Source organism: Petaurus breviceps, unplaced genomic scaffold (genome assembly GCF_028583685.1).
Source record: "Petaurus breviceps papuanus isolate PSGF00001 unplaced genomic scaffold, PetGlider_PUasm1.0 37, whole genome shotgun sequence".
Classification (NCBI taxonomy): domain Eukaryota; kingdom Metazoa; phylum Chordata; class Mammalia; order Diprotodontia; family Petauridae; genus Petaurus; species Petaurus breviceps.
Genome location: NW_027186296.1, coordinates 99,370,552 through 99,397,154, shown reverse-complemented (window position 1 = coordinate 99,397,154; position 26,603 = coordinate 99,370,552). Strand labels below are relative to the sequence as shown.

General features: G+C 36.3%; 1 long non-coding RNA gene and 1 pseudogene across 2 annotated transcripts in view; one reads left to right on the top strand and one right to left on the bottom strand.

Annotated features, from left to right (window-relative positions):
* Window positions 1-22,681: 22,681 nt before the first annotated feature.
* LOC138168681 (large ribosomal subunit protein eL8 pseudogene) lies at window positions 22,682-24,219 on the bottom strand (annotated as a pseudogene).
* Window positions 24,220-24,595: 376 nt separating this feature from the next.
* LOC138169563 (uncharacterized) overlaps window positions 24,596-26,603 on the top strand; it is a 153,978-nt gene continuing 151,970 nt past the window's right edge. For both annotated transcript variants that reach the window (XR_011170391.1, XR_011170390.1), the window contains exon 1: window positions 24,596-24,744. This is a non-coding gene — a long non-coding RNA (uncharacterized lncRNA). The remainder of the gene's footprint in view (window positions 24,745-26,603) is intronic.

The following is a 26,603-nucleotide window of genomic DNA, read 5'->3' as shown; positions in this document are numbered from 1 at the left end:
GGTGAGGTATGGGTGGGAAGGAGGGAGAGAATTTGAAACTCAAAATTGGAAAAGAATGTTAAAAAATAAATCAATGATACTTAAAAAAATTAAAACCTCAATATATTCTAGAATTTTCCCTCTATTAATTACTACATAAATTGAGCTATTATTATTACAGACATGATTTTGCATTCATCCTCAATTACCTGCCTCTACTTCTGTCTTCTGGATATATCTCTTCAAAATCTAAGTTGGTTGATTACAGGGTCAAAATAATGACTTAAAGGAGGAAGGGGATTTTCCAAAAGCATTTCCTTCACTAGCCAGCTCATTTTACAGTTGAAGATCTAAGGCAAACAGGATTAAATGACTAGCCCAGGGTGGCATGGTTCATAAGTGTCTGAAGTCAGATTTGAACTCTGGTCTTCCTGACTCCAATGCTGTCATTCTATCTACTGTAACACTTTATTTTATAGATGAGGAACTGAGGCAAACAGAGGTTAAGTGATTTGCCTAAAATCACAAAGCTAGTAAGTTTCTGAGGCTGTATTTGAACACAGACCCTCCTGACTCGATGTTCCACACTGTATCCAATGCACTACCTAGGTGATTATAGCTCACTAAAACATAATCAAGGCCCTTCAATCCACTATTTGCCTATCTTGAAGCCGATATGGTTCCACTCTGAACCTTTGATCTTCCATTTACTCCTTCTTGATTCTATGTGATGTATGGATTCAGACTTTTTTCTCCTGGAGTGGTCTGTGGTACCAGAAAGTACTTTTCTTACCAGAAGAAGAGAATCTCCTCAAATAAGCATTTCCTTCCAAAAGAACTCATTGTTTACTTACTATTCAATCCTCTCCCATTGCATCTAGTAATGCCCCAGATTGTTTCTCTTCATGGACAAAAATCTGTATCTTGTTTTCTCTCCAGATCTATATAACCAGCCCTAACCTTTCTCCTGAACTCTAGTCTAACAAATCCTTTTAGGATGTGAAATTATAGGAAAGCAATCTGTCCATGTATAGAAAGTAAGTTTGGTCATGAGGGAAAGTGATTTTGAGTGGGCTACGTGAAAAGTGTTAGTAGAAATGAGCACCTGAGATTTACTGGTTGAGTTTGTAAAACATTGGATGTTTGATGCATTGTGGCAGATTGGGGTGTTTGCAGGCATCTATATCAGCAAAGGGCAGTGGTTCATGCTGATCCAGAGTCACACCCACCTCCCAGAATTGGAAAAATAAGTAATGAGAAAAGCTTTGGACACATTAAGTATCATGCTACTGCTGCTGTCTTTTATTTTTTTCCTTCCTTCTAGCCCTCCTGCCATTCTTTACCTCTCTCCTTCCTCTTCTCCCTCTCTCATTATCAATGTAATGCCAAAAAACCTATCTCGATGATTGGGTCATGGCTGAACTATAGAGAAATGAGATTTTATTATATTTTTAAAAATTTCCCCTAAGAACCTCATAGTCATAGTAATGAAGCATTTATGAGGGCTTTTGAGTAAGATGGAGTATACAGAGCTTTGCTCTAAGAAACCACTGAAAGATGGACAGCCAATTCCTTCTAGATAAGTAGCTACCACTTCAGGTGATCACATAACTTTTATCTAAATCTCTGGAGTATGCAAAATTGGGCTTTTGATTTCACAAGAACTGGCTTTGTGAAACTTCCTTCTTCTGGTCAGGTCAGAAATACCGTGAGAACAGAAGATGTTGTGTATTTTGGCACAGTAGTTGGCCGGAACAAGGAAATAGAGAGATGCGCGGAACTCAAAAATAATATAAAAAAAGTGAAGTGATACTTTTTGAACCTCAAAAATTTTTTGTTCAGGTTCACTAAAAGTTTTGGGCAAAGGATCATGGGGATTGTTATCCTTTTGTACACAAGGGGATTATGTTAGCACTACTTTCCTTACACCTGGGCAATTATGCAACCTTTCTCCTCCATTTTTAAGACATAATTTTCCAAAGTTCCTTTAAAAAATTTTCACCTTAGTAAGTCCAATGTTAAGTTGTATTTCTTACCCCCAGTTTACCATGTCTATATCTGGTTTGTACACAATAGTTTTCATATTTTCCCCCCTTCAGACTGTGAGCTTCTTGAGAACAGGGACAATTATTTTATTCCACCACCCCCATTTTTTTTTTGTGTCCCCAGTGATTAATTAGAACGGTGCCTGGTACATAACAGGCACTTAATAAATGCTACTTTACTGAATATTATTTGTTTTCCAAAGCCTTTCTTTAAGTTGGAATTTCAAATGACTGTTAATAGACATAAGTACTATGAAGTAAAAAGCGTTATCACATTGCTACCAGGTGATTAGTCTTAGCCTTCCTCATAAACCTTCAGTATCATAGTGAGAAAGAGGGACTGGTCAAGGGCATGGGACACAAAATATCCTGTGGTATAACCAAAATCATAGAAAAGGATGCTGTTTTTCAATGTGGTTTTGCAGTACATAATTAATTTTTCTCTATTCCGCTGTTTATTATTGTTAATTTAATTATTATTTTAAAACAATTTGGCTGTTCTTTGTTTACAACTTGAAATTTGTCTAACATTATTCATTCTTGCCCTGTGAGAATCAAGGCTACTTACAATTTGGAAGTTCTTCCTCATAAAGATTTTTCTTTTTTAGTAGAAGTTGTAGCAGCAAGCACCCCAAGCGCGTTCTCAGGGTTTGCAGGTACCACAGGTTCTTGGATCTGCTTTGTTAAAGGAAAGCAACTCAAAATGGGTTAACAAGCTTACTTTAATCAGTCAGACATATATCATTTACCTTGTCCAGGAGAAAAGGTCAGCACCCTGAACCTCAAAGTATACAGGCATAATTATCAAGACAGAAACATCAAGTAGACAGATTTCCAAACTGTCCAACCATTACATCCATACCCAGTCAACATCTGGGTTTCCACATTCTGGGTTTTTCAAAGCCGGGGGACTCTCAACAACGGCTTCCCAGAATTCAGATCAAATCACAGAACACTTCTCAAAGTGAGTCCCAAAACAAAGCTACACATCAGGGCTTATATAGCCTTCTCCTGGCTCAGAGAATGTAACAACCTTATTGACCCACTGGCCAATCAAAAAGTATCTACTGAAAAACAAGCCTCCCTCCCCAGGCTTCTGGTGCACGTTAGCCTAGGGGCAGGGAAGATCTTTAAATCTGCATTTCCATTGGAGTGTCCTTGATAGTAATGGCAATTAAAGATTCCCCTGTATTGGCTTGGTTTTCAAATTGATTGTATTAAAACCCAGAGTTTGTTAATCCCACCTGTGGGATGGGCTTGTTGATGTGAAAAGAAAGTCCTGAAGTGGGAGGAGCTGGTGATGTAGATTTGGAGAGACAGGAGAGAGGCGGAAGATTTTTTTTTTGGAAGCAGCACCTCATGGAGAGGGAGAGACTAAGAGAATTGCTGGTGGCCGCTTTGAATTGCCCTGGACTTTTGAGACCTGCCCCCTGAGCTGCCAAGGACTGAGGAGACATGGCTGTTTTGCTGGTACTTTGACTGTCTGTTTTGATGTTATTTTGCCAGATTTGTCCACTGGTGAAAGACTGTCCTTTTGTTGAAGAAGTCCTGGAACCTGGCTGTTCGCTAAGAAGGCCTGCGACTGTCCTGCAGACAGAGAGTGAATACTGTCCACTGGTGAGGGACAGTACTGTTGTTGCAGGGGTCTGGAGACCGTCCTGCAGACAGAGTGAATACTGTCCACTGGTGAGGGACAGTGCTGTTGTTGCAGGGGTCTGGGAGCCTTTCTGTTGGTTCAGAAGCCCTGAAGAAGGATTTTCTTGTTGGATGTTTACAGAAATCCTGGGAGAGGGCTTTGCTAATGTGTTCAGGGGTTCTAGGACTGTTCTGCAGACAGAGGATAAATTCATGAAGGGACTGGCAATGTATCTTGTGGCCTTGCTAAGCCTTGTCTCCCCAGGAACTAAGATTGCTGAGAACTTGCCTCGTGTCAATATGAAGAAAAGACCTCCATTTGGGTATTAAGTGCTGTGTTTAAACTTGATTTTAACTCTGGGGTAGATTCAATTGTGATCCAGGGGTGGGGAACTTTTGACCTTATGTTTGGAAACTAATTTACATTTGAGAAGAGGGGCTTTGTGGTGGACTTAATTAAGGTATAGCCTAGGGGTGGAGAAGTATTTAGAACAGAGACTTTGTAATTGATTGAATGATTGGAAGATCCTGGGGTGGGGTAGTACTTGGAGATTATTTAATCAGGCTTAGTAAATGCTGTATTTTGAATGATGTCATGTTTTGATCTTCTCTGTTCTTGGTTTGTCACTGAATAAAATAGAGAGCACCTATGTTGGTATTTTGAACCTGGGAAGTTGCCTTCTTTTGGCATTACATTACAGAAGTCCCAATGGGAATCAACCAGTCAAAAAACCATTATCCAAAGAAGGACTTCTGGAAGATATCTGGAAGCATTCCATTTTATCCTTTATAGCTTTGCAGAGTTCATCTAATATTCAATTCAACAAACATTTGTTGAATGCCTACTGTGTTCTAAGTACAAACCCTTCTTCGCCATAATTCATCATTTGGTTTCCTTAACTATAAAATGAGGTGATCAGACTAGATGACCTTGGAGATTGCTTCTAGCCTCAAATTTATGATGATGTCAACAGTGTGAAGTTATGGGGGGGGATATAAACATGAATAAGACATACCTGGAGTACCCACTACTATGTATGTATGTACATACTGTGGTATGTAAAGTCTAGTAGGGATCAAAGATCGTACATTCAGAGCTAGAAGGGACCTCAGAGGTCATCTAGTCCAAACTTCTGATACTTCCTGTCTGACCTGGACAAATCATTTAATCTCCCTGGACCTCAGTTTCACCATCTGAAAAATGAGGTCGGAATAGATAGCTTCTGAGCTCTAGTTCTAGGTCAATGTGCCTATGAATCTGGTATTTTCAAAGCCTTTGCTAAGGAGGTCTCCAAATGGTCCATTTTTACAAGCATAGTCTGTTATTTTCCTAGGTCAAATAAATACAAATCATTGAGGTAGGTAGGTGGCATAGTGGACAGAGCCTTAGACTGGGAATCAGGAAAACATGAATTAAAATCTGACCCCAGACACTTATTAGCTGTGTGACACCAGGAAAGTCAGTTAAAATCTGCCTGCCTCAGTTTTTTCATTTGAAAAATTTGTAAAAAGTAATAGCACCTACCTCCTAGGATTCTTGTGAGGATAAAATGAGATATTTGTACAAGTGCTTTGTAAATTTTAAAATGCTATATAAATGCTAGCTTTTATTATTGCTGTTAGAAGTTGTAGTAGTAGCATTTTGTCAAATCAACAAACATTTATTAAGTGCTTATTATGTGCCAAGCACTTTGTTAAACATTGAAAATACAAATGTAAGGAGAAATACAATCCTTGACCTCAAGGAACTTTAGATTCTAAGGGGATGAAGGGAAGCTTTCACAGCAAAGGAGGCAGAAAAGCAGGGTGAGGGTGATGGAGAAAATATCTTTTGGGGATGCGGTAGAAAAAATTGAATAGCTAATGGTTTACCTATAAAAAACATTACTCCTAGTTTTATTTCTCAATTAAATGTTTTTGCATTTATTTTCATTTTGTTTATCTCCTATTTTCAGAATTTTTATTTTGGTGTTTAGTTTGCTTTTTTTTAAATTGTTGCTTTTTTAAGGTTTTTTAGTTGCATGATAATTCACTGATCTATTCTTTCTCTCTTTTGTGATGAAAGTCCTGAGAGCTATATACTTTCACCTAATGAATGCTTTGACTTCATTCCAAAAGTTTTGGCATGTTGCCATGTTGTTGTCATTTTTTTCTAATGAAATTATCTTTCTTTCCATGATTTACTCTTTGACCTACATATTCTTTAGTATTACATTATTGAGTCTTTACTTAAGTTTGTATCCTTTTCTCAAATGCCCTCTATTAATTATAATATTTTTTGCATGGTGGTCAGTGTAGGATAAATCTAATATTTCTGCTCTTTTTTATTTGTGAGGTCTTTTTTAGGTCTAGAACATGGTCAAAATTTAAGAATGTGTGAGAAAAAAACTTTTAAAAGTACATACTTCATTCAATTTCCATTTTATAATCACCAGGAATCTATCATATCTAACTTTTCTGAAATTTTATTCAGATTCATATTTCTTGCTTATTTAAAATTTTTTTCTTTCACATGACTCATGTGAAAATATGTTTAATATGGTCATACATATATAGAGATTGCTTACCCTTTCTAGAAACGGGAAGGGGAGGGAGAAAAAAAATTTCAGAACTCAAAATCTTATAAAAGTGAATGTTGAAAACTAAAAAAAAATTTTCTTTGAAGAGCCTTACCAAAGTTCCTAACTACAATAGTTTTACTGTCTATATTTCACCCCCCCCCCCATCATTTGATTAGTTGTTCTTTTAGGTACTTAGATGCTATTACATTAATTAACTAATATATTTTAATGCTAGCCATGTATGTTCCATCTTCCTTTGTTTTTTTATTATACATTGATATTTTATTTATCATTTGATTATCAATTTAACCATGTTTTTCTTATTTGCCTTGTCTGAAATTATTATTATAAGGTCTACTTTATTAAATTCATTTTAGAAATCATGAATTCTATTCATTTCTTTGTTTCAAGCATTTTTTTGTGTAAGCAAAATAGTGTTGGGTTCTCCTTTCTAATCTATGCTGCACTGTCTTCCATTTCATGGGTAAATTAATCTTATTAATTTTCAGGGTTATACCCTGCTAAGCTTTTTTTACAAAGAACAATTGGGGCGGGGGGGAAAGAAAAGGAATGGAATCAACACTAGTAATCTATAGTTTAAATGGTTTGTCTCACTCTTCTGCTCTTCTCTCTACCCTCCTGAGATCCTGTTTGTTAGTTCTGTTTCTACTTTTAGTCCTTCATTTTTCATATTTGCCCTCTGAGTTGTATTTTGCATATGACAATTCCCTATCCAATTCTACCTTCCCCTTTTAACTTCTTTCATCTCTCCCTTTCCCTGCCTGTTTCTGTATTGAATTTAATGTATTTTCACACTAACTCTCTCTGTGCATTCCACTTTCCTTTGTTGATATCAGATAAAAGTAAGGTTTATTAGATGTCTGCCCCCCATTGTCCATGTTACAATTCTCTTTTTCTGACAGTCTTTAAGAATAATAAAAAGTACCCTTTCACACTGTCATCTTTATTGGAGGTCCATGGAAGCCTAAAATGTAAGCACACATTAGTTGAAGAGTAATCACTGACCTTGAAAAGAAAAGCAATCAATATGAAAAATGTATGGCTTTTTTGAAAATTTAAGGTTTTATTTTTTATTTTTATCATTTTATTTTTAAGTTAGCCCATCTTTATTTTGAAAACACTATATAAAATGATATATATATATATATTATGCCTCCTTGCCAGGTACCCCCTGACCTTCCCCTACTCCAAACCTTTCTTTCTTCCTTTTGTATGTTGTCTTCTTCTTTAGATGATAAGCCCCTTGAGGGCAGGAACTGCCTTTCTTTTTTTTAGTTGTATTCTCAGTACTTAGCACAGTGCCTGGCACACAGTAGCCACCTAATAAATGTTTATTATATTTTATTGTATCTACATGAACAATATACAAAATTTTAACAGCCTACTTTGTGAAATTTATGGCATACTAATATGCCACAACACACTTTAAGAATCACTGCCCATGTTTCCATTCTTATGCTTTGGCTCATGATTTTCCATACTCTGCCCTTCCTCTCTTCCCTTCCAAACAACAAAAACAAACAAACAAAACCTTTCTGTAATAAACCCTTTGTCTTTTCCGTCTACCAAAATCTCATTCATCCTTCAAGACCTAATCAATTCCCACTTTCATTTTAGTCTTTGGGGAATACCTCAAGCATGTGGAACTGGTATGATGTAACATTTTAAAATTTTGATCAGACTTTTGATTTTATTGGTGAAGGAAAACCCCAAGTGAAAAAACTTCCCTTACTAATGTAGACCTGCCAATTACAATCTTGACAGTTGACTTGTATGCTAAGAAATTGAGAAATTTCAGATGTGGGATTTGAATCCCAGGTCTTCCTGACTCAAAGGCCGAATCTCTACTACTTCTTGGTGGTCTCTAGACCACATGACTTAGTAATCATTTATATGCTATTGTGTGATTTTCTTCTCATGATTCAAAGGGTGACCATAATTTCTGGAATTATTAAACTGCAGAAATCCATGAGACATCAGGAGAACTTAACAGGGCATCAGTGAAAGGAAAAACAACAATGAAATCATGGATCAAGGCATTATTTTCATGTTGTTTAACACAGATCTTAGCTCCATAATGGAATTATTAGTTTCCCAAGGTCAGGGGCAGTGTACTTCTTTTGTATTCCCTTTTACCATGGTGCCTGATCTAGGACTAGATATATAACAAACACTAAATTATTCATCAGATTTTAGAGGTCTTCAAATAATCATAACACTTTGGTGATTTACTTGGAAGATATAGTTCTCTAAACCCATGTGGAATCAAGATTATTCTATTCCATGTATATCTGAGACTTACATTTCTTTTATGGATGACCAGAATTCAGTGCTAAACACATTTTGGTTGTGAATTATACATAAGAAATGTAGTTGCTACATGTGGTAGCTTATTTTGCTAATCTACTAAATGTTTTACATTTCTCAAATTATTAATAGGACACACAGGAATGGAAGAAACAGTTAGTTAATAGATTATACATACTGGACTTCATAGACTCAGATTGGGATGGTGAATAAGAAGGAAGGGATTGAAATAATTGAGTAACTGGATGACATAGTGAATAGACTGCTGGACCTGGAGTCAGGAGCACTCGAGTTCCAAGTTGACTTTAGACACTTACTACCTGTGTGACCCTTGGCAAGTCACTTAACCTATTTTTACCTCAATTTCCTCATCTATAAAATGGGAATATTAATAGCACCTGCTTTTCAGGGTTGATGCGAGGATCAAATGAGATCATTGTAAAGTGTTTAGTGTAGTATCTGGCACATTGTAAGCATGATATACCTGTTAGTTACTATTTTTAGCTATTACATATCTTCTTTCCCAATATTGATTTTCTAGTAAAGTATAAATGGTGTAGGATAGGGAAATTTCAGGCAAAAGAATGGAGATGTGACAAGTTAGAATTTAATGGATTTATTCTTCCTGTCTTGACTATAGGAACCCATCAAAAGCAGGTTTTCTGGTCTCAAGTTAATGCCAATGGGAGTGAACTGGTTAACAAATTGGTAGGAAGACCATGAAGTTCTCAGTCTCAGAATCCTGTGTTCAGGTTTCAAGGTGGGCATGTTACTGCACTTGAGGCATTCTATGAAAAAGAGTGGGTTTTTATTTCAGTTCTGTCTCTACCTGCCTTAGCCTAAGAAATAACTTTTCCCAATAGGCCTCAGTTTTTCTTCTCTAATCAAATGAAGGAGTTGGAGTAGGTGATCTCCACAATCTCTTCCAGCTCTAACAATCTATTTTTCAAAGTCAAACAGTTGCTTGACTCAGCACTTTTGGCTGCTTGTCGGCCAGGGAAAGGCACATAAGGGCAGAAGGTTGAAGTCCTACAGACAGGTGTGGGTGTCAGGATGCAAAGTGAATGTTTCAAAGGGCTGACAAAGGCCAGCAGCTATTAGATATTAATGAATGTGGATCACTGTCAACTGCTATCAACCTCAACTATCTCTTGTGTGGAAATTAAACGTACCACATTATCTATTATATTTCTTAATGTCATTCATTTTGGTATGATATAATTAGCTGGTTAAAAAACCCCTTCAACTGTAGTAAAATAACTCATTATCAACACTTAAGTTTAAATTTAGATATCTTAAATTTTTGTGCCTAATTATTAAAGTGAAATAATATACTTTTTTTGGTGGATAAATAACTGGCTGGAATGAAAAATCTAATGGAGAATTTGAAACTAGTGCAGGCAAAGACAATAGAAATAGTTTACTTTGTAGAAATGCAGAAGCAAAGTGAAAAGCCCACATCTGGAGAATACTATTTACTATATCGTCATTAGGATTTATAAGTACTGTTATTTTTGAAGAAAAAAGACTATGGTGTTAGTGTTTTTCTTTGCATGAATGCATCAACTGTAGATAGCAAAAAGCTGATAAATTGAAATACCTTGAAAATACACATTTAAAATACATTACCATGACAAGATAATTTTCCTTAAAAAAATTAAATGCTTTTAATAAACTAAAGCAAACTTGTACTAAACCCAAGTATGTGACATAAAAAGGGCTTTCTGTCCTGAAAGTAGTTGCTCATAAAATTGTTCAATAGTAAAAAACAACAAAACTCCCCCAAACCACAAAAAAAACAACAAAATAAGCCAACAAAAGCATTGTCTAAGGATAGAAATGTTGGTGCTAACTGCAGCTATTGGTGAAAATTATGCTTGATGAATCACATTCAAGCCCAAGATTTGTCCATGTTTTGGCATTTTTGTAACCAGTTAACAAATTAAACTCTTTCTTTTCTGTATTGCAAGTATGTGAATCAACAAACATAGTTAAAGATATTTATTTGATTAAATATGCATGATATGTTGTTGAAACTGATGTTGGAGAAAATTTGGTACTTTGCAAACATATTAATGGCAGTGCTGCATCATGGGATATTTTCAATGTAATTGATAGATGTTTAAAAATGAAAATATAAAGTGAGAGGATCATATTGTACTCTGTACTGATGGAACTCAGGGATAAATTGCAAATATGGCCCCTTGCGGAATTTGGGTTCACTGCATGCTTCAGAGGAAATCACTTGTATTGAGAAATATGACCGATGAGCTACATACACTTTTTCATCTTGTTAAGAGAGTAATAAACTTAATAAAGCAGTCCATCGACATGAAGGTGTTTTTGCAAAATCATGTGATGATATAGGAGTAGAGCATTGGGTCCTTCCATATTATTGAGAAATATTCAGACTTCTTTTCTGCCAAAGTACATCAAAGGGACATTGATTTAAAAGAAGAATTTGTCATTTTACTTAGTAATTATAATAATGATGAATCAAATTAATATATAACTAAAACTTCCTCCTGAAACTTCTGTATTTGGTAGATATTTTTTGAAAAAATATTGAGTATTCTAAAGCAATAGAAAAATTCCTAAATTCCCACTTTGACCCAGAATGAGAACCCAGAATGCACTTAAGAGATAGTTAGGGCTATGTATAATGAATTGTAAATGTGGAAATAAATATGTATTTCCTCTTAAAAAATAAAAGAAGTAAGGTATTTTTGATTAGATCAGTCTACAGTTTACAGATATAATTATCACTTCATTTTAAGGAGCTTAATATTTCTGAATACGAGTGGACAAGAAAACTACTTGCAATGAAAAAATATGGTACATTTCAACTTATTCCATCTGAACAAGAACCATTAATAGCCTTGCTATTAAAGCAAATACACTGCAACAAGCATTTACCTTTGATGCCCTTCTTATATGTTAGCTATGAGTGAATAGCCCTTTGGTTTAGAAAAGTGATTCAAATTTTATAACCATTTTGTAACATCTTATTTGTGTGAAATGTGGTTTTTCTGCTGTGGTTATCATAAAGACAAAATACTAATCATCTAGGAAATAAAAAAGTTATAAAAAACAACATCAATGACACTGGGTTTTAAAAAAAAAAGTCTGAGCTGCACAAACTCACCCATTATTTTTAAAAGTTATTTTTATTAATAATAACAACTAACATTTATATGGCCAGCTAGGTGGCACAATGGATAGTGTTGGGCCTGGAACCTAAGGCCTTGAGGTCACATGTGGTCCTCTAGGTCCTCAAGGGTGGCCCTTTGACTGAACCCAAATTTGACAGAACAAATAAAAGGATTTGTTCTGTAAAACTTGGACTCAGTCGAAAGGCCACACCCAAGAACCTAGAAGGCCACATGTGGCCTTGGGGTCATAGATTCCCCATCCCTGATCTAGGAAGACTCATCTTTCTGAATTCAAATCTGGCCTCAGACACTTACTGTGTTACCCTGGGCAAGTCATTTCACCCTGTTTACCTCAGTTTTCTCATCTATAAAATAAGCTGGAGAAGGAAATGGCAAACCACTCCAGTACTTTAGTCAAAGAAACCCCAAATGGGCCATGAAGAGTTGAATGAGACTGAAAAACAACTGAACAACACCAAAAAATATTTATGTTGTGTTTACTATGTATTAGGCACTGGGTTAAGTACTGTACTATTATTACCTCATTTGGTTCTCATAATAACCTAGGGGAGTAGATGCTATTATTATTGTCCCCATTTCAGAAAATTGAGGCAAATAGGGGTTAAATGATTTGTCCAGGGTCACACAACTGGGGATCATTTGAAGCTGCACTATCTTATTAAATCTTTACAATGATCCTCAAGTACTACTGGTGTCAATATTCTTATTTTGCATTTGTGGAAACTGAGATTCATAGGAGTTAAGTAACCTGTCCATGGTTACATAGGTAATGATTGTGAAATTTTTGTTCGATTGTTTCGGTTGTGTCTGAATCTTTTTGACCTCATTTGGAGTTTTCTTGTCAAGGATACTGGAATGTTTTGCCATTTCCTTCTTCAGCTCATTTTACAGATGAGGAAACTGAGGCAAAGAGGGTTAAGTGACTTGCCCAGGGTCACACAGCTAACAAATGTTTGAGGCCAGATTTGAACTTAGGAAGATGAGTCTTTTGATTCCAAGCACAGTGATCCCTTCTTTACCATTGTCCTCCCTATTTATTGCTAGTCCTACCTCATTTGTGTTTTAGTACTGTTGAAATGTTTCTTACTGGACTTATTTGAAGATAACACCAATCTGTGGATGACTGTACTCTGGGTACATTTATTCTACTAGTTGCAATATCTAACTGTACGACATGATACAAGTAAGTCTAGTTCATATGACTCTATCTTGCTTGCAAGGATAGCAAGAATTACCAGATCACAGGATCCAAGAATTGGCAGTCAGAGGCCATTTTGTATGTACCATGTTGACCAAGAACCATTTCTATAACCAAGTTGTCATTCAACCCCTGCTTGAGGACCTCTAATGAGGCCATGTTTGCTTTACTTCACACCAATACCTCCCAGGATAGTCTTCTCTGCTTTTGGACAGCTCTAATTTTTAGGAAATATTTCCTTGTAGAGAACCATAATCTGTTTGCAACTTCCAACTGGGACCAAGCAGATGTCATGAAATTTCTCTTCACATGACAACCCTTCAAACTTGAAGAGGCTTTATCTCCCATAATTTGTCTCTTTTCTAGAAACATCTCCAGTTTTTCATATGATCATGTGGCATAATCTCTAGCTCCCTTACAATCATGGACATTCTTCACCTTTGGGTTTCTCATACTTTGTACATGTTCTTTCTAAAATGTGACTTCTAGAACCGAACATAATCTATCATCTTCTCATCTGTGTAGTCATTAAAAAGGTCTGGCATAGCCCCATTAGCCAATGTGTTTTGAGATGGAATTGGTTGGGGAAAGCTGACTTGTAAACACAATGGTAAAGCTGTGTGATTAAATTTATGAGCTTAATATCTTTGCTCCTCTCAATTAGAAGAAAGCTCTTCTGAATTCTCCATCTTCCAAGTTGGAGAAAAAAGTTTCCTTCTTTCATACTCTTTCCAAAAATGTTGCTGGGTCCTATAACTTGCCTATTTTTCTCCAGAAGTTGTTCTTCTTTTATGATAAAGGAAATGATGAAGCACATTTTTTTCCCATTACAGGCAAGACTTTATTTTATTTTTAATTAACTTAATTACAGGCAGGATTTGATTTAAAATTTGTTTTTAATTTATGGAATAAAACAAGCATTTCTGGGGTGGCTAGTTGGCACAGTGAATGAAGCACTGGCCCTGGAGTCAGGAGGACTTGAGTTAAAATCCAGCCTCAGACACTTTAGCACTGATTAGCTGGGTGACCTTGCATAAGTCACAACCCCAATTGCTTTCCCTCCCCCCTCCAAAAAGCAAAAAAAAAATCCCAAAACGAAAAATCTCCCCCAAACCCCAAGCATTTCTATAACATACTACAATAAAAAAAGATGATTGCACATGAAACCACAAATCCATTGTGTACAACATGCTATTTCTTTAAATGCATGGCAAAATTATCATATAAATTTCTCCCCTCCCCCCATTTTTTTTTCTTCCTCCCCTAACTTACCTTCATCCCAGAGGTGGCTACAATTAGCTACAAATAGGTACATATAAGTAAGATTTATCCTTTCCATACTTCTATTTATCAATTATTTCTTTGGAGGAAGATAAATTTCTTTCCTCACATGTCCTTTATAGTTAATTTGGGTATTATAATAGTCAATTCTTAAAACAATATTTCTATTACTGTATACAACATTGTCTTGGTTCTGCTTGCTTCACTTGCATTATTTCATGCAAGTCTTTCCATGTTTTTCTGAAAGCATCCTGCTCATCATTTCTTATGGCACAAGTAGTATTCCATCATGAGCACATACCACAACTTGTTTAGCCATTCCCTAATTGATGGGTATTCCTGAAATTTCTAGCCCTTTGCCACTGCAAAAAGAGCTGCTATAAACATTGGAGAACATATAGGTTCTTTTCATTTTTCCCTACTCATCTTTCTATCGTATATTTAAAAAAATAAATCTGGCCTATGAAGTCTTTTGAGATCCTGTTGAGTAAATTGTTAGCATGCAGGTGCTGTAGCCACTACAGACAGAGAGAAAAAAAAAACCAAACCCACCATCGTGCTACTTTTGAAAGTGGGCCCCAGCAAGCCAAGCTTTAATACTATTGTGCTCACTGTCACCTCATCTCAGGCTTGTGTTATAATTAAATCCAAAAGGCCTAGGCTGCCCTTTAGTTCAAACACTGATCATTCAACAATACTCAAGTTACATGCTTTGTATCTCTCCTTATATGTGGTAACATCATTTTAGTAAATACGACACAAGAAAGCAATTTCTAAGTCATTTCTTAATATCTAAATACATTTGATAATTTGAAAGTTTGAGATTATTTTGGAAAAGTTTTAAAGGTCTGCTATTTTCTCTTTTATTTTTTAAACCTGTTTCCACTCTGAAATTATACCACAAACCTACCAGTCAGTCCAGAGTGGGTTGACTGCATGCAGACAGTTTTATTTCGGCAGTCGCCGCATCAAACATTCAGCAGCAAAGGAGTGTTCAAAGTTATCAATGTAACTCTGAAAGACATTTATATAATCCTGACATGCAGGACTTAGGCTATCAAGACCCTTCTTCATCTTTGCCAGCAAAATAATTGCTACCATATTTAACTCTATGAACAGAACGCCATTTCACTGGCCCTGTGGTTAGCTGAAGAGACACATAAACCATGGTTTCTATGAGACATCTATGTATGCCACTGAAATATGAGAGCTTGCCTTTTACAATGGCATTCATTTAAAGAAGAGGCTCTTTGGAATTGTTCTTAAATGTGTTTTGGCAATGCTGTAACTTTTTTTGGTTGGGGAAGGTACTGTTACAATTAGGAATCTGGCAATATTCAATGGAAGCAGTTTAGGCTCTTGGTAGGTAGAGGTCTTATTGCCTAACCACATTTGAAACACTCTCCATTTACTGTTCCAATTGGGTGGATGGATTTCCAAGGGGGAACATCTCCAACGTGTTACAACTGATGACAATCTCCATATTCAGATCAAAGCTTAAATGCTGGATCTGTTATCACCTGAGAACATTATCATAGGGAACATTAAACTGTCAACAGCAGATCTAGAGGAATTATTTTCCAAAGATCCTGTGAATTATAAGGGGATAGAAGCCTAATCACCCATGAAAGATTTAGCATTTTTGAGCCTCATTCCCTATTCTAATAGCTTCAATCTGATCTGGATGGCCATCTTCCATTTTAAGTCACAATTAAAGCATTGATTCATCCATTTGCTTAAAATACAGTTGTATGTATTTTCTCTATTACACGCCAATATAGCAGCCATTTCCACATTCAATTGGTTATTCATTTTAAGTTTCCAAAAGAGCCATAAAGTTCAGGAAATAAACAGACACCAGAGAGAGTTATTTTGCTCCAACATACACATGTGTACTGACACCCACATCTGTGTGATCACATTTTTCTACTGGAAATTTGGAAAGCACACTAATAATAACGTAGCACTTACATAACACTGTCCATCTGCACATCTCTGTGTCTCCAGTTAGCATGAATGAATTCTTGCAATGTACACATAAAGGCAGACTTGTGAATAAGATTCTTGCTGGAAAGGAGGCAGAAGGTTAGAGAGAGTGAGCTTAGATTTTTGAATCCCTAGTCTTTGGATCAGGATATTGGCTAGGATTATTTTTTTTGGAGATAAGTAAAAGACTGTAGGACTAAAATTCAAGGAACAGGGGTAATTATGGTTGAATCAGGAATGTTGTGTCTGGGTAAGAGCATGCAATTATCTTTCCTAAGCCTATCTCAAAGAGAAATTCCTGTTTGGCTATCCCAGGGAGGGAAAAAGAAAGGATCATCTTTAAATCTATGATGTCTCTGAATGAATGCTGGGAAACAAAATGTCCCTAAAGGAGTAGTGGACCAGAAAAATACTATGCACCTCCAAACAGAGAAGTGATAGACTCAACATACAGAATGAGACATTTTTTTTGGACACAGATAATGAGGAAATTTGTTTTGTTTGACTATGCACATTTGTTACAAGGATTTTCTTTTTCTTCTGTTTTTTTTTTTTCCAAATGGTATTGAAGAGTTGAGTGGGAGGGGAGGAATATAGATTTTTCTTAATTAAAAAACAAACAAGAAACAGTAAAGTTTCCCTCTGCAGCAGATCAAAACAAGAATTCTCACCCTTTTGAAACTATAAATTACTCTTCTTTGCATCAACAATTGTGAAGAGGGGGTATCTGTCTCTCATTTTAAAAATAATATTGCATCCACTTTTGCCAATACCAGAACAGTGATGTTATTGGAAAGAACAAGACCATGGTTGGCTTTGTTCCATCGGGAAGATTTGTAACATACTGAATTTGTTTTGGTTGTGATAGAATTTCTCATGTAAAAACACACATACAGATATAAAACATCACTATCTTACCTAAGTTATTTTGATGACCCAAGTTTTAGAAAAATCATTCTTTCTTGTTTAGTATTAGATCCAAATACCATTCAAAGACTTTTGTTTTAAGTAGAAGTCATGATTAGACCAAGAGACAACTTAATAAAGACTTCTAAATGATCAGCTGAGGTTCAAATAGAGCTCCAGGTAATCTTTCTACCATTTTGGTCAAACTCTCTGTAAAACTAACCAACTCACTGTAGGAGACATAAATCAGAGAAAAAAATCTAAGAGTGATAAGTCATGTGGTCTATAGTTCGGCTACAGAATTGTTTTCTGCCTGACTTTCTCACCTGAAAACTTCAAAAGAAGGAGTTATGTACCAAATCTATACTAATTAAAGCTGAATCTTTTTTTTTTTTAAGATTTGTATGTTTTCTGTTGTTTGTTTGCTTTTTGGAGTGGCAATTGGGGTTAAGTAACTTGCCCAAAGTCACAGGGCTAGTTAAGTGTTAAGTGTCTGAGGTCAAAATTGAACTCAAGTCTTCCTGACTCCAGGACTGGTGCTCTATTCACTGCCACCTTAGCCACCTCACTGAATCTATTTCACAAGCAGGGCTGAGTCAGTACAAATAGTCTAGTCTTATGTGCCTACACTTTAGGATACAGCTGCCTCTGGGATTATATATGTATGTATGTATATGCCCTGCAAAATGGAGCCTAATTATCATTGGAAACAAATGAACCTTCATCCAAGGAAAGACATTGGAGGCAATCCTGGAAAAAACCACCAGAGGCAAACAGATTCAGAACTTATACCTTATAGGGACTTAAAACATTGTTTCTTGAAAACTTGAAAAAACTTGAAAACCAACTAGGGTCAACTATCTCCTCATGGAGTTTACTCTGGGCAGAGAACCAGTTAGGCCCCCTCAGTCCTTCACATGAGGAAGATGAGAGCATGCCATAGCAATGCAAGGAGGAAAAAAAAAATCTAAGATAAAAAGGAAGCCAGAGACAAAGTAGTGAGAACACAAGAAAAAGGCTGAAGGACAAAATGCTGAAGAGGCTGCTCTGCATAAGCCAAGAGCCCAAACAGGAAAACTAGAGTAAGGCTCATAAAATACAGGAGTGGTAAAAAAAAGAAAAGAAAAGAATGGTAAAGGCCAAAACACATTGAATAAGACCATACTGAAAAAATATACAAAAAACTTCTATTGAAAAAGAAAATTCTATTGAGTGCCCAGGGAATTTGAATTCCTGAAACATTCAAAAGAGAAATAAAATGATTAAAAGTATGGAAATTAGTTTGTAAATTAGAATCCTTAAAACAATTAACAAAGATAAGCACAGAGTAGAAAACTTAGAATACAAGATGGAGACTATTTCCAAAGTATTGAAGATTCTGGAAAGAGAAAGACACATTTGGAACCAAAAATATAGAAGAGAAAGAAAATTTGGCAAAAGAGAGGAAAAAACAACTTTGAAAGAATATTTGAATTCTAAACAAGTCAAAGCAATTGACTTGGACAACAGGATTACTGGAGGGGGAAACCCCTCCCCCCCAAACACTTAAATATCATAGGTCTGCCAGAAAAAAAAAAATCAACAACTAGATAAATTAAAAACACCACACCATAGAAAATAATACAAGAAAACTACGCAGAACTTTTACATATGGACACTAAAGTACTGATTGAATCTACAGATTGCTACCAGAGAAAAACCCCACTCTTGAAATTATAAGGCATGTAGTGGTTACATTTTAGGATTTCAATGCGAAACAACACATTTTGCAAGCAGCCAGGAGAAAAGCAATCAGTTTTGAAGGAATGCCAATTTGAATAACGGACAATTTCTTTGCAATCACGAAAAACCAGAGAAAGGAATGGATATTCCAGAAAGTGAAGGAATTTAAGATGCAATCCAAAATAATATGTGCTGCAAAATGGAGCCTAATTATCATTGGAAACAAATGAACCTTCATCCAAGGAAAGACTTTTGAGGCAATCCTTGAAAAAACCACCAGAGGCAAACAGATACCTTTAGATAAGGCATAGTAAAGGCAATTAAAATTATCAAGAAATAACTAAGCATTGGAGTCAGTTAGCTCTTGTTTCTAGGCTATCTTTTTTTTGGAGGGCAATTGGGGTTAAGTGACTACTAGGCTATCTTTCAATGGAAAAAAATTGGATTGAAGATTAAGAGAAAGAAAAAATTATTAATGGAAAAAAAGCTAAAGATTTAAGGGAATCTTAAAAAATCAGGAGAAGAGAAGGAAGAAGAACTAAATTAATACTTCATGGACTAAATCACACACTTTCTTGTAAACGAATCTTTATCTTTTGTTGGGAAACAGCACTATTTAAGCAGGAAGAGGGGAGGCAAGAGTCAGAGAGTTCTTGTAGTTGTACCACTAACCACATGGCAGTCCTCAGAGAAGAAACAGTGGATTCTTCTTTTATCAAGTATAGGGTGTTGTGAGAGAGTAGGGGTAAGACTAGGGAATGGAAGGGATTGAAGATAATTTTTCCCTTAAAGGGGAAATGAAAAGGTGCCATTGAAGTACATTGTAATAGTAAGGGGGATGTGGCATGTGTCTTTTGTGAGTGAAAGGAGCCTTATGATGGGCTTTTCTGGGGGCAAATAGGCACAAAACTTTTACAAATAGGAGCTGGATTTCCCTAGATTACATTCTGCTTAAGGAGAGGGATGTATGGGTTCCAGAGGCAGTCAGTACCCATGGTGGTAGGTAAAACCTAGATCCAAAGTTGGATTATACTTTCTTTAAAAGCAATGAGTGGATCATGGTAATGGGGAGGGGCAAGACTGCCTCATTACTTGGGAGACAGAGTGATTCCCTCCAACAATCACTGCTTCCTTCATGAATAGATTTTTAAAAATAAACTTCCATTGATATCTTTTGTTTTTCAGTCAGTCATCAAGAATATATTAAGGGCTTACTATGTACCAGGCACTGTGGTATGCATTGGGAATATAAACAAATAGAAATAAAATGATTTTTTTTATAAAAAGAAACTATCCATAGATACTTAGAAATAAAATAGTCCCTGACCTCTGGTAGCTCACATTGTAATGGGGAAGACATATGAAAGGGAGTTGAAAAGGAGTAGGGGACAAAGGTACCTAGCCAGCATGGAGTGTGGTGGGGTGTATGGTAGAGGAAGGACAGGAACAGAATGAGACACAATTGACCTGGTATGGTACCAACGCAATATTCACAGCACTGATGGCAATTGTAAATATGTCCGTATAGCTCTCAATCACAAAATGTAACAGACTCTCCATATATAAGACAGAAGCAAAACATTTATTCAAACACTAGAAAACCAAATCCCAACACCAGAAAGTCAAATCCCTCATAGTAACAAAGAAGTTAATACATTACAGCACGGCATAAAGTCACACCAACCTTTAGCCTTCCCACAAACAAACACCTACAAGCCTAGCTTTCACAGCAAGGAGCAAACACTCACAAGCCTACCTGTCTCCCCAGGTGCATCCTCTCTCTCCCACTGTCTAGCTGCTCTAACTCCCAGCTTCCTGTGGACTCTGCTTGAATGCAGGTATGGGAAACTATGGGCGTTGAACAAATATAATACCAGACTTTCTCAATGTGTTGAACAAACTTGAACAAACTCCTCCAACTAAAGGCTCCATGTGACTACATGTAGCCTATTAAGGGTCAGGGAATATTTTCAAAGTACGGAAGTTCTTCAAATTCCCATTACCATTACACCTGTGTACCTTCCCCATCACTTAGGTGGTGGTTCTGGGTTCCAATCAAAGGGACAAGCCCTAGGGACAGAGGATACTTCCACTGTTTGCATTCTAGGGCTGGAGGAAGGCTTCTGGAAGAAGATCTATTCTAAGGCATGGTAGAGGACACCCAGAGTGCAGTCTGTCAAGGAATTAATTTTTAAATCACCTACATTTCCCAATGTATATCTTTTCTCCCTTATTCCCACATTCATTAGAATGAAGAATAAAAAATATGGGTGGGGGAGAAAGTTCAGTCAAACTTACCAACATGTTGAGAAAGTCTGGTATTATATTTGCTCAATGCCCATAGCTTCCCATACCTGCAAAGAAATGCGGGGAGGTGACTTCTATCTATTCTCTGGGGCCAAGCTTGGTCATTATAATTTTGTAGCATTCATTTTTATTGTTTGACTGTTATTTTTGTTATGATTTCCCTTTACACTTTAAAATTAATTGTGTAGATTGTTTTCCAGGTTCTGCTTTCTTAATTCTATTTTAGTTCACCTATGTTTTCCCAGGCTTCTCTCCAGTTGCCATTTTCATCGTTTCTTACAGTGCAATAATATTCCATTACATTTATGTACTGTAATGAGTCTAGGCATTCCCAAACTGTTGAGCAACTTCTTTGGTTTGAGATCTTTTCAACTACAAAAAGTGCTGTGATAAATATTGGTGTCTTTGGATATTTTCTTTTAAAAAATATCATTTTTATAATTTTCTCTCATGTGTGGACATCTCAGTCACTTTCTTAGCAAAATTCCAAATTGCCTTTTAAGAAAACTGGAATAATTATTCACAGTTCCCTCAACAATGTATGAGCATGGTCATCTTTCTGTGATACCTTTAACATATTTTTGTTGCTGTCATGAATTTTACATATGTCTACGAAATATTCATGTGGTAGTTTGATATAAAACTAAACAAGTAAATTAATTTTGGTAACATAGTCATTTTTATTACATTGGCAAAGACTAAGCATGAACACTGAAGATTATTCCAGTTATTTAAGGTATTCTCTCTTTTTTTAAAAGTTTATTTCACAACTATATATTTATAGACATCAAGTATGTTTGATATAGTATTTTTTACATGTAATTGGAAAAAATAAAATGATGTTTTAAAAATTAATTTATTTTAAGTGGGGTTTCCCTTTCTATTATTCCCTTTTGGACTTTGCTATTAATATATAAAAATGAATTTGATTTTTATGGGTTTACCTCATAGTTCACTACTTTACTGAAATTATTCATTATCTCATTGAGGTGTTTTGCTAAATCCCCACAATTTTCTATGCAAAGCATTGTCAATAACAAAGAGAAATAATTTTTCATCCTCTTTGAATCTATTTTTAAATTTCTCTTGCCTTATTGATATTGCTATCATTTCTAGGAATACATTGGGCAACAGCAGAGCAGCTTTGTTTTGTTCCTTTATTTGGGGGAGAGCTTCCCTATAACATGTAGTGCTAGCTTTTGTTTTTAGATAGATACTTCTTGGTCATGTTTGAAAAAAAATCCATCTGCCTATTCTTTGAAATTGTTGTTTTATTTGGGCGTAAATGAGTAGTGTGCTTTGTTAAAATCGTTTTTTTTTTCTGTATCTATTAATATAATTATGTGAGTTATTTTATTGTTATTTTTAACATGATTAATTCTGTTCATTTTAAAAATAATTTCAAACCATTTTGAATCTCTGGTATAAATCCAACTTGTTAATAGCAAATACTTTTCCTTCATTCTCAAAATTGGTATGTACTATTTCTTCATAATGATCATTCACAGTTTTTTTTTGTTTAAATTTTTATTTTTATGTAGGGAAAAACCAAATACATATTTAACCCAATTTGGTTGCAAGTTCCTTAGCTTTTGCCTTTTTCAGCTTGGCAATACAAGCCACTGATTTTGGATCCAGAACATGCCACCCCAGTGACGACGAATGTCATCATATCTGTCGTTATAATTGGTTTTGATTCCACCAGCTTAGCCAGGGCTCCCTTATCTTCAGGGTTAATCTGTGTGAAGGCAATGCTTGTGCAGGTCTTTCTGTGAACTAAGTGACCAAGTCTTGCTTTACCTTTGATAATACAGTAAGGGACCCCCATTTTTCGGCACAAGGCAGGTAGGAAGACCACTAGCTCAATGGGGTCCATGTCATGTGCAATCACTACCACCTGTGCTTTCTTGTTTTCCACCAGGGTAGTAAGTGTTAACACCTGCTCTGAGGACAGGTGGTCTTTTGGTGGGGACATCTCCTTTGCCTGCAGCCTTTTGTTCAGCCCCAGCCAGCAGCCTTTGCTTCTTGTCTTGCTTTGTCTTGGGTCTATAATTGTGAGCCAGTTTAAGTAGTTGAGTAGCTGTCTGACGATCCAAAGCCTGGGTGAACTGGATAATTGCTGGCAGAACCTTCAAATGCTTATAAAGGATAGATAGTTGACCCCGCAGTCTGATGTACCGAGGCCATTTGACAAATTGCATAAGGTCTCTTTTGGGCTGGATGTCCTGACCAATGCAAAAGTTCTTGGGACGCTTCTCAAACAAAGGATTGACAACTTTCTTTGCCTCCTGTTTCTTTACTACAGTAGGGGCCAGAGCCACCTTCTTCCCCTTGGCCTTCTTCCTTTTTGGCATCTTGGCTGGCTGAACGAAAAAGGAAGAGAACAGACTTGTGGGTAATATGTATTACTTCTTGACTTCATTCACAGTTTTTAATTGCTTTATGATTTGTTCTTTTACCTATTCATCATCCCAGATTTTATCATTAAGTCTACATTTAGACCTATCTTCTGCTTCCTTCATTGATGGTTATTTTTATTGCGTTATGGTCTGTAAACTATATATGTAGTATTTCTGCTTTAAAACATCATTTGCAATTTCTCTATGACCTAAAACATAATCTATTTTTGTATTGGTATGATGTGGTACTGAAATAGAAGTATCTTCTTTAATTTTTCCTTTTAGATGATGCCTTACATCTTTTAGTTTTAAAATACCCAATAATTTTTTCCTCATTCTTTAACATTTGTTGATCTTTCCATTGGATTTTTGTAGTTCTAAGAGAATAACATTAAAATCACCAATGATTATTGTACTACTCTCCATGTCCTTCAGCAATTCAATTAATATTTCTATAAGAATTTAGATGGCATACTGCCGGGGTCCCTCTGCCCGTGGAATCCTCACCTGCCCTACGGTCCTCTACTTACCCATATCCGGGTCTTCGGTCGTCACCGGCCCCTTGAGGGGAACAATCACCAGACAGAGAGCGGAGGGAGTTTTTGGGGGGTGTTTATTCTCCACTGATTACAGTCTCGCGTCCCGCGTCCCGCGTCTCGCGTCTCACGTCTCCCCTCTACTTCCGCCCTAGGGCCTTTATAGCCCTTCCCGACCCTTCTCGCCCAATCATCAGTCCCAACAGCATTTATCACCATATATGGGCTCCTGGTTATACTAGTCTTCTTCTCCGCCCCTGGGGCGGGGCAGGGTCCCTTTACAGCATACCATTTGGTGCTTGTATATTTAATATTGACATTGGTTCATCATCTTTGGTTCCATTCAACATAATTTTGTTTCCTCATTGATCTTGATTGATATTATGAATTTTTATTTTTGTTTTGTTTGATAACATGATTGAAACTCTAGCGGCTCTGCATTGCCTGTAAGATCACGAATAAAATTCTTTATTTGGCATTTAAAACCTTTTTTAATCTGGCTCCTTCTTACCTTTCCAATCTTCTTACACTGTACTCTCTTCCAAGTATTTTGCACCTCAGTGAGATTGGCTTTCTTGCTATCCCTGTCACACAGCATTCCATCTCTTAGCTCTGGGGATTTTCCCTGGCTTTTATTCCCCAAGTCTGGAATTACCTCCTGGACTCTCTGACTTCCTTCAAGTTAAAGGTAAAGCTCCATCTTCTTTAAGAAACCTTTCCCTATCTCACATAATAATAGAGTCTTCCCTTTGTTGATTCTCTCCAATTTATTATGTATATATCTTGCTGGTACATTTATCATTTTCATGTTTTCTCTCCAATTTTACTGAGTTCCTTGAGAGCATGACTGTCATTTTCCCTTTCTTTGTATTTGTAGCACTTAGCACACACAGTGCATGACAAATTGGTAGGCACTTAATAAATTCTTGTTGACTAACTTTGCCTCTTCTCTTTTCTTTGTACTTGTTCAACAGAGTAATCTTTTTTACCATATTTTGCAACTTGGGGTGGATGTTATGGGAAAAGTTCCTGCAACCTTGAGGATCCCTAACCTAGGGCAGTTCCGCAATAAGAAGGCAGTATGCTTTCAGTTCAATATGCCTCCTTTATGGTTGGGCAGAATCAATGCCTACCATGTATTGGGGGTCAGGGGTGATGACAGATTCTCAGTAGCAGGGAGGCCCTTAAAGGTGTGCCCCAGGTACCAGTACATGAGTTTTCTTTGTCTCTCTGTTGTTGGCTCATGGAGTCTCCTTTGGGGAGGGAGGGGTGCTGACTGAATACTTTAAGCATTTGAATCATCTGTTAATTTGTAAAGTGTTTTCCTTTTCCATGTTCTCTTTTTAAAAATGTGTTATAGATCCACCTGTAATTGTTCTACATAGGATGCTTTATTCCATTATCATTATTGCTATGGGGTTCTGAAGAAAGTAATTCACAATCTTCTTGGTCGTGTGACCTGGAAATCTGATGAAAAGCTATTTCTAAGAATGGAGCAAAGTAGAAGACTTTGTGAGAAAGAAAACAAAAATTAAACAAACAAATGAGTAAAGAAGGGGATGAGAGGACGGAACTAGATCCATTAATGCATTGACACAGAAAAGAGATAAAGAAGAAAGTCAAAATGGGTACTCCAGTGGCTCTATTGCTCATCAGGCACACAGGGAGAATAATGAAGGAACATGAACAATTATAACCCGTGAATGGGAATATAGACTAAAAAGGAATATGAACAAAGTGGATGAAAAAAATCATGAATACTTTTTGGGAAAGGGCACCAAAGAAGAATGTTACTTAACCTAAAAGACTGAGTGGGGAGGGAGGATTTTAAAGCACATGCTCATCAGAGGGAAAGGTCAAAACATTATGGGAAACATGAATAAATTAAGAAAAAGAGAAAATGAATAATTTAAACAAAATCATGGAATTTTGCATAGAGGAAGGGAAGGATAAGACAACAAGCATTTATTAAGGTCCTACTATGTTCTAGGCACTATGTTAAACCCTTTACAAACTATATATAGGATAATTAAATAGGAGCAAAGTGAGAATCTTTTGTAATAGATTTGATATTTATCAAGTTAGTGCTAGTGGACTAATCACAGAGATAAAGTGCTGATGATAAAGAAAGAAGATAAAAATCAATGGAAAAGAAACAAATGGAGAAAAATGTAAGCCAAAGGGTCTGAGTTCAAATCCCTCCTCTGATGTTTAGCCAATGAATTGATTAAACAGTCCCATAAAATGAAAGTGGAAGATCTGATAAGAGAATAATTCTACCTCCACAAAGTCTTTCTCTTATCTTCCTCCTTCTATCAATTAACATAGCCACCACTCTAGTTCAGAATCATCTGGACTATTAAAATAATCTCTAATAGGCCTCTCTATCTAAAGTCTCTCCCATTTCTAATCAATCCTCCAATAGCTATCAAAGCGATTTTCCTAAAGTACAGGTCTGCCTATGGCACATCCCACCCCTCCATCCTTAACAAACTTTACTGGCTCATGAGAGAAAATATTATTAAATAACCAAATATTGGTGAGATT